Source organism: Meleagris gallopavo, chromosome 4 (assembly GCF_000146605.3).
Source record: "Meleagris gallopavo isolate NT-WF06-2002-E0010 breed Aviagen turkey brand Nicholas breeding stock chromosome 4, Turkey_5.1, whole genome shotgun sequence".
NCBI lineage: Eukaryota > Metazoa > Chordata > Aves > Galliformes > Phasianidae > Meleagris > Meleagris gallopavo.
Window position 1 is genome coordinate 1,291,814 of NC_015014.2, and position 6,668 is coordinate 1,298,481.

Sequence of the window (6,668 nt, forward strand, 5' to 3'; positions counted from 1 at the left end):
AAACAACAAATCTGTGTCTATGCTCCTACCACAGCCTAAATCATGTCCTGAATTACAAGCTTGGGCAGCATGACAAAATGAAATGTTTTCAAGTATCCAGTTAGCAGTGTTTCCCACTATTGTGTTTCTTCAGTGCTCTATTGGTAGAGTGGCACTTCCAGGCTGCAGTTCTTCACTCTTATCTCCACGGTACAGATTCACTGACTGATGTCCCTGAGCTACAGACTTTGCCATCCAACGCCAAAAGCAGCTTTGTCCACTGACACGTCTGTGAATTTTCCCCTACAAGAACTGCACCACAGATTAGTCCTGCCAAAGCCACGTTCACTTCACTGTTTCAGAAGTTCAGTTTCCCCATATTCAGAAGCAGTTGGTGGTTGACAGGCACACTCTGCATCACCAGCTCTTCCTTCTGCACACTCGCTAAGTTATGCAAATGCCTTTGAAAAAATCAGGTTTTGGTAATGGAACAAATGACCAATGGACAAATTAAAATCTACCAGCTGAGTTAAAATAGATCGAGGATGCAGTTGGAGCTAGCCCCAGTTCAAAACAGAAATGCAGCAGCTTGCCACCATTCCAGCTGAGGCATACCAATAGTAATTGCAGCTCAGATCACTAATATGTTTTCTTCTAATGGCAAGATGTCCAAGACAGTAACACATAAAAAGAAAGCATGAAAAAGACAGGAAAATATTTTGGTAAACCTTCTACTTCTATTATGACTTGATAAAATAGTGACAATTAGAGGAAAGCCATACCACATAACATATCAAAAAACATTACAGCAGGGAACTCATTGGTTACCCAGGTGGGAATCCATGACAGTTCTCTCACAGTACAGCACTTCTCTGCCATGGTCCCCCCTGCCCTAAGGACTTCCCTACACACTGTCTTGGTACAAGTCAGCTTCACCCAGCCATCCCAGAGTTCATCTCCATTCAGAGACTTAACACTAGTTCTTTAGAGCTCCTCAACCAATGAAAACCATCAGCTCCCAGATTTGGCTATCTCCCTTTGCAAACACTACCACATCCTTGCCTTTGGTTTGTTCAGTCCTCCCACACCCAGGTTCCAGCCCCCATTTTCTTTTAGTTCAAAGTGAAGATATTCAAAGACAATAGTAAAGTCAGACTCTGTTGCCCTTTGCTTGCGAGACGTGCTAGCTTAAGTTGTGGCCTTAGCTCCTCAGGCTCTTCCATTTTTTATCAGAAGAGATGCTGAGGTTTTGTTTTTATTTTTCCTCAGTTGGACTGACCACTTTTTTTCTGCTTACCAACTCTATTACTTAACTACACTGATCTGAAATATCCAAAAAGTCAGAATGTTTCTACTTTCTGAGGCCCATTAGCAGAGTTCAAAGACAGATGGAAAGCACACACGCTTGGGTAGTTTGGGTTCATTGTTTACACTGCAGAAGATGTAAGAAAAAAATATATGAAAGTGAATAAAGCTAGGCATTAGATTATAGGATCCTTACTTTAATCCTCTTACATTTTCCTGTGAGAGGGAAGGAAATGTAAGAGTCCATATAATCCTATCAGAGGAATGGGAGTACTGATTCTCCCAAGAGGGAATAATTTCTCTAGTCATTTTCCCAAAACTTACAAATAAATCTTTGCCTGGCTTGCATTTAAAAAGAATGATTTCATGAACTCCGTGCTTAAAATTGTCCCATAGGTCACAGGGAGGAAATTTTCCACTGCAGCCATTACTCAGTCACCTTCAAGGAGCCTATGATGGAAGCCAAAATTCTAAAATCCTTTAAGACTGCTTAAAATAGTTGTGAACTAAGCTACCATATTTAAGGCAATGATCTTACCCTACCGCACAAAGTGGTTTGACAGTGACATGTTAATACGGGTACTTTATAGAGTAAATTATTTATGTAGAGGATCTTGCTGACTGCATTCACACTGGAAAGAATGCCGCCCTTACTGACTTAAATGCCACCCTGGAGCATGGCTAAGGGGAACTGCAGCATTGCTTAAGTAAATAGTCTATTTGTTCTTTCACATTCCCACAGGACAAAAAGAATTTATAAGTATGAGGATATTTTAACCAGTTTTCATTCCTTTTTTTTTTCCAGGAAGAGACGTTGGTGATGTCATTTGCCTTTACACATTCTCTCAGACTAACAAGGATGAATTCATCTTCAAAGGAGATCCTGTCAGCAGTTGACTCCCAAGGGTACTGGTTCCCTGCCCCGCATCCTGTGGGTATTTACTGACTGGCCTACCTGTGAGCTGCTGGTTGTCATCACCCTGTGTGGCACCGTTCCTGACGTTGCAGCCTCCAGACAACATGCCACAAGATTGCCCTGATGTCAGTTCCTAAAGGACCAGCACCTCTGGTCTCTGGTTATGAGGTACCTTTTGTCGGCGCAAATTGCAGTTAATAAGTTTGAGAGCTAGTAGCTACACTCTTAGGCACAATGTGAAGCAAAACTGTAATGCAGAAGAATTAGGGAAACTGTTTGGGAAGAGTTCAAAGGCTATCATTTATACAAGAAACTTGATCTGACTTGAAAAATAAAGGTGTAATTTCACACAGGATATTGGCCTAGATATAGGCCTTTTCCTATCACATAACACAAGATTAGATTATTTCACATCCTTATCTTGAGATTTTAACTTGAAAGTAATGATTAACAAAGCAGATACGAACCCTTAGAGGCCTATTTCAGTAGAAACTGAAGTAAAAAAATTTATCAGATCGTAAACATTACAAGGCAATTTGACACTCAGGTATATCCTTCATGGCATAAGGAAACATTTTACTCCATGCCTATTAATTCTTAGTCCTATGATGATTTTAATATCTTAATGTTAAGATGTAAATTTAATGTTGGTGGAAAATGCGTGTGTGCTGATCACAGAATCCCAGGATGGCTGAAGCTGGCAGGGCCCAGTCCCGGCTGCAGCAGGGCCACCCATAGCAGCTGCCCAGGCCCATGTCCGGGTGGCTTTGGGAGATTTCCAAGGAGGAAGGGACTCCACAGCCTCTTTGGGCAGCCTATGCCAGGACTCCAGCACTTGCAAGGCACAAAAGTGCTGCCTGGTGTTCACACAGCACCCCTTATGTTTCACTTTGTGCCCATCACCTCTTGTTCTGGTATTGAGCGCCATTCAAAAGACTGTGGCTTCCACCTCTTTATACCCTCCCTTTGGGTATTTGTACACATGGATGAGATCCCTCTGAGCTTTCTCTTCTCCTGATCTTAGAATCTTTCCTCATAGGAGATAAGGATTAGCTTGGATCAGGTTGAATCTCTTGGAATCTGATACTAGCAAAATCTGGTTAGGCTGGCGCCTTTTGTGTAGATTAAGAACTATCTCAAAACTGGTTAATATTTTTGAATTACATCCTTTTCACAATGTTTGTATTTTGTACTGATTAATGGCTTCGAGTCCGCCCTTGTTCCCACTTAAGCACACCATTCTTTCTGGGCACTGCTGATGTGCTTTCAGAACTGCAGCCTAATCCTGTGGGATGCTGAGCGCCATCCAAAATGATGCTGAGCTTCGGGTCCTGCTTAAATTGTAGGCTTCTGACAGTAACTAATATGTTGACAAAGCACTAGGGAATGACAGTATCACTGCTCATGTTTATAAACCCACTCTAAATACCTAACTTGAGACAGATTATTTTCTGAGGACAAAGTTGTATTTTTTATAAATTTTAACTGTAATCGAGTAGTATTCTTTTCAAAATGGATTGTGACAGGCCACAACATACAACATCATCAGAAACATAATATGGAATAAGTATTTCAAAGACTTATTGTCAACCTGAACACATTTTATGGGATGATCTGTGATCCAGATGGTAGTGAAGCTGAAGTTCTTTTTTTTTTGTGGCGCTGTGGGAATAAGATACTGTGATTTGGTGCCAGTGTGTGATCAATAAAGAAAAATGTTGGCAATATTTTGGAATATTGTGCATTCTTAGCTAGATGACGTGAACTCCAATGATTAATAGCGGGATAGCTTTGAAGAATTACTGGAAAAAGCTTTAAAATCATTTTCCTTTGTGCTATTTTTCCATTCAGTGGATTGGCAAGGAAATAACAATGAGAATTTACTGGTATGAATAATGTGTCATTGGTAAGTTCTTTATACTCCTGTCCAACTGGCAGTTCTTAAGATTTTAAGTCTTCTGCAGCATTACCTGAATTCCCAAGCATAAAAATTAATGCTTGGTTCAAAATATTAATACTAAAGTAATGATCTTCTACAATATAGCTCCTGAATCTATGTAAAATTTTAATACCCTTCAGTATCTTGTATCGTTCTAATCAATTACTAATCTGCAAAAATTCTATCTATATTTATGTAGGAAGGGGTGGAAGAAAACTGATAGCACTGAGTTACCTTGGCAATAGCATTTTCTCATTAAAAAGCATCCCTACAGAGCCTTATATCTGCTTTTGTAACATATTAATGTATGTGTTTAATAATTCTAAAAATATTAGAATTAGAATTGCCATCTACTACAGTGACCTAATTTTTTAAACAACTCTTCATATTTATGTGTTTGGAAAAATGCATGGGATGAAAGCCTCCATGCTCCAACTTGGACCTTACTTCTGCCAAAATAATTAAGATTGTTCTGCGAATGAGACAACTGATGAGAAATTCAGCATTTATGATTTTGTATACCCTCCATGTTAAACCTTTTCTTCAACACTTTTCACTGAGTCCAGGTTTTAGATAGTGATATTAACTATTATGTCATACACGTGCCAGCTGCTATTTTTGTACAAATCTACTCTAATTTAGGAAACCTGGAAAATTTCAGTTTGCATGTGATCAGTAAAGACTTATCTTTTACAGATCAGTTCCTTGGAAGCTCTCCATCTCTCCTCTGGGAAAATTCCAGATGGCCCGATTAAAACTTCTGTGTGCTCCTGTAGATGACACCACACCTAGGTCGGGCTGAAATGGTAGTGTACATTCTCTGCAGTTGACTTCAGGCAATGTGGAACAGGGAATATGCCTTACTGAGAGGCAAAGAGATTATTTCAGTTAGGAAATGTACAGACTGGAAATTAAAATAACAGAGGTTTGGGGAAAATGTCAAATTTGTTGGGGCAAACGAGACAGTGGGTGTGTTTATATTATTCTTATTTGAAATAAAATCCTATTTCTGACACATATTTCTTGTCTTTGACTACCATTTCATTGTAGTTTTGCAGTATGTGAACTTCCTATGAATGACCTCCAACATGAAGGAAAGAATGGGGATTAGGGAAGCTAGTACTTAAATCAAGTGTGGTGAGACAAGATTGGGAGACCAAGACTTACTTATTTAATTAAACAATTAGTGAAGTAGATGTGATAACTAATTGAGAAGGGTAAAAGAGAGGAAAAGTGAAAAAGAGAAAGAATAGGGAAGAGACAGGACTATGAAATAAGATGAAGTGTAATGTGGTAAGTTGAGCTAAGTGGGGGACAGATGCTCTCTATCTATTACAAGTACATTGTTCTAGTGCCTTATCTTTCTTGAGTGGTTGGGTCAGCTGTTCAGTTCCCAGTTGCTCTTCTGCTTCTGTTAGGTTTCTCTAATATATGAACTTGCTTGTGACATCTTCTTGAGTAGATTTTGTTTCCCAAGCTCTAACCAAAAAAGCTCTCCTAAGGCTGCTCCTGACAATGTGATTTTCTTTTACTGAATTTGAACTAAAGTACATAATTGTCTCAGCGTTACTCCAACTCTGTCTAAAATGGTGTACTAAAAAATTAAAGATGTAGTGCTACAGGCAGGCATATAACGTAAGTAGTTTAATTAAACATACACATGTGGCAAAGTTCTTAACATAAATAATATCTGTTAGTATATTGGAAACACCTGTGACAGCAAGGCAACTCAAGATCTGTTTTATTTATTCTCTAAGCTCTATAAATGTAAATATTCCAGTAAAATAACTAATGTGATTGATCTTAATGTATGTATTTGATAGTCTGTCTTCGCACTGCTAACTACAGTACATTACAAGCATTGGTGGTGAAACCATACCACTGTCTCATAAATATCTTCAGCTGAGCATCATTTCTCTGGAGAGAAGTTTCAAAGCTGCTAGGATATTCATATATAAGTAGCTTAGAAATATGTTGGAATGAAGATTAGAAAAAAAAATATTGTAATGCTATTAGTGTTTTTTTCTGGTGTATGAAATAACCTGCTTATACCTATGCATATTTTGATACAGACTATCCTTAGTTTTACTGAATCTGTATACAACTATCCTACTTTATAACTGTGATACACGCTATTTTTTTTAATAGCAGGAGTTAAGAATGTTTGGAAGTACAACCCAAAATTTATATTTTCATTGCAAACCTGTATCTTGCACTGTTTATTGAGATGGAGACAGGAAGAAAGACCAAACTCAATAGTTATTCAGAATTCAACAGTTATTTAGAGCCATCATAGAGAAATCTTATGCCATCTTCTGTTGTGATCATGATTAAATTGAATGCATGCTGATAGGCCATAAGACATTACTGATCAATAATCATTAGTATAGGATTAAAAAGCAGCAAGAAAACATATCTGGCTTCTGACCTCAGATGAGTCATCAGACATATTGTTATAAATAAGCAAACATTCACACCTACTGATCAAGCCTTCATACAGATACTCAGGTATGTTTGTAAGAGCATGTG

At 38.3% G+C, this 6,668-nt stretch overlaps 1 long non-coding RNA gene across 1 annotated transcript; it reads left to right on the plus strand.

The window, feature by feature from the left end:
• The first annotated feature begins 2,097 nt into the window (after window positions 1–2,097).
• On the plus strand, window positions 2,098–5,203 carry LOC109367108. The gene is made up of 3 exons (XR_004159729.1): window positions 2,098–2,368; window positions 4,052–4,106; window positions 4,836–5,203. It is a non-coding gene; the product is annotated as an uncharacterized LOC109367108 (long non-coding RNA).
• The last annotated feature ends 1,465 nt before the right edge of the window (window positions 5,204–6,668 follow it).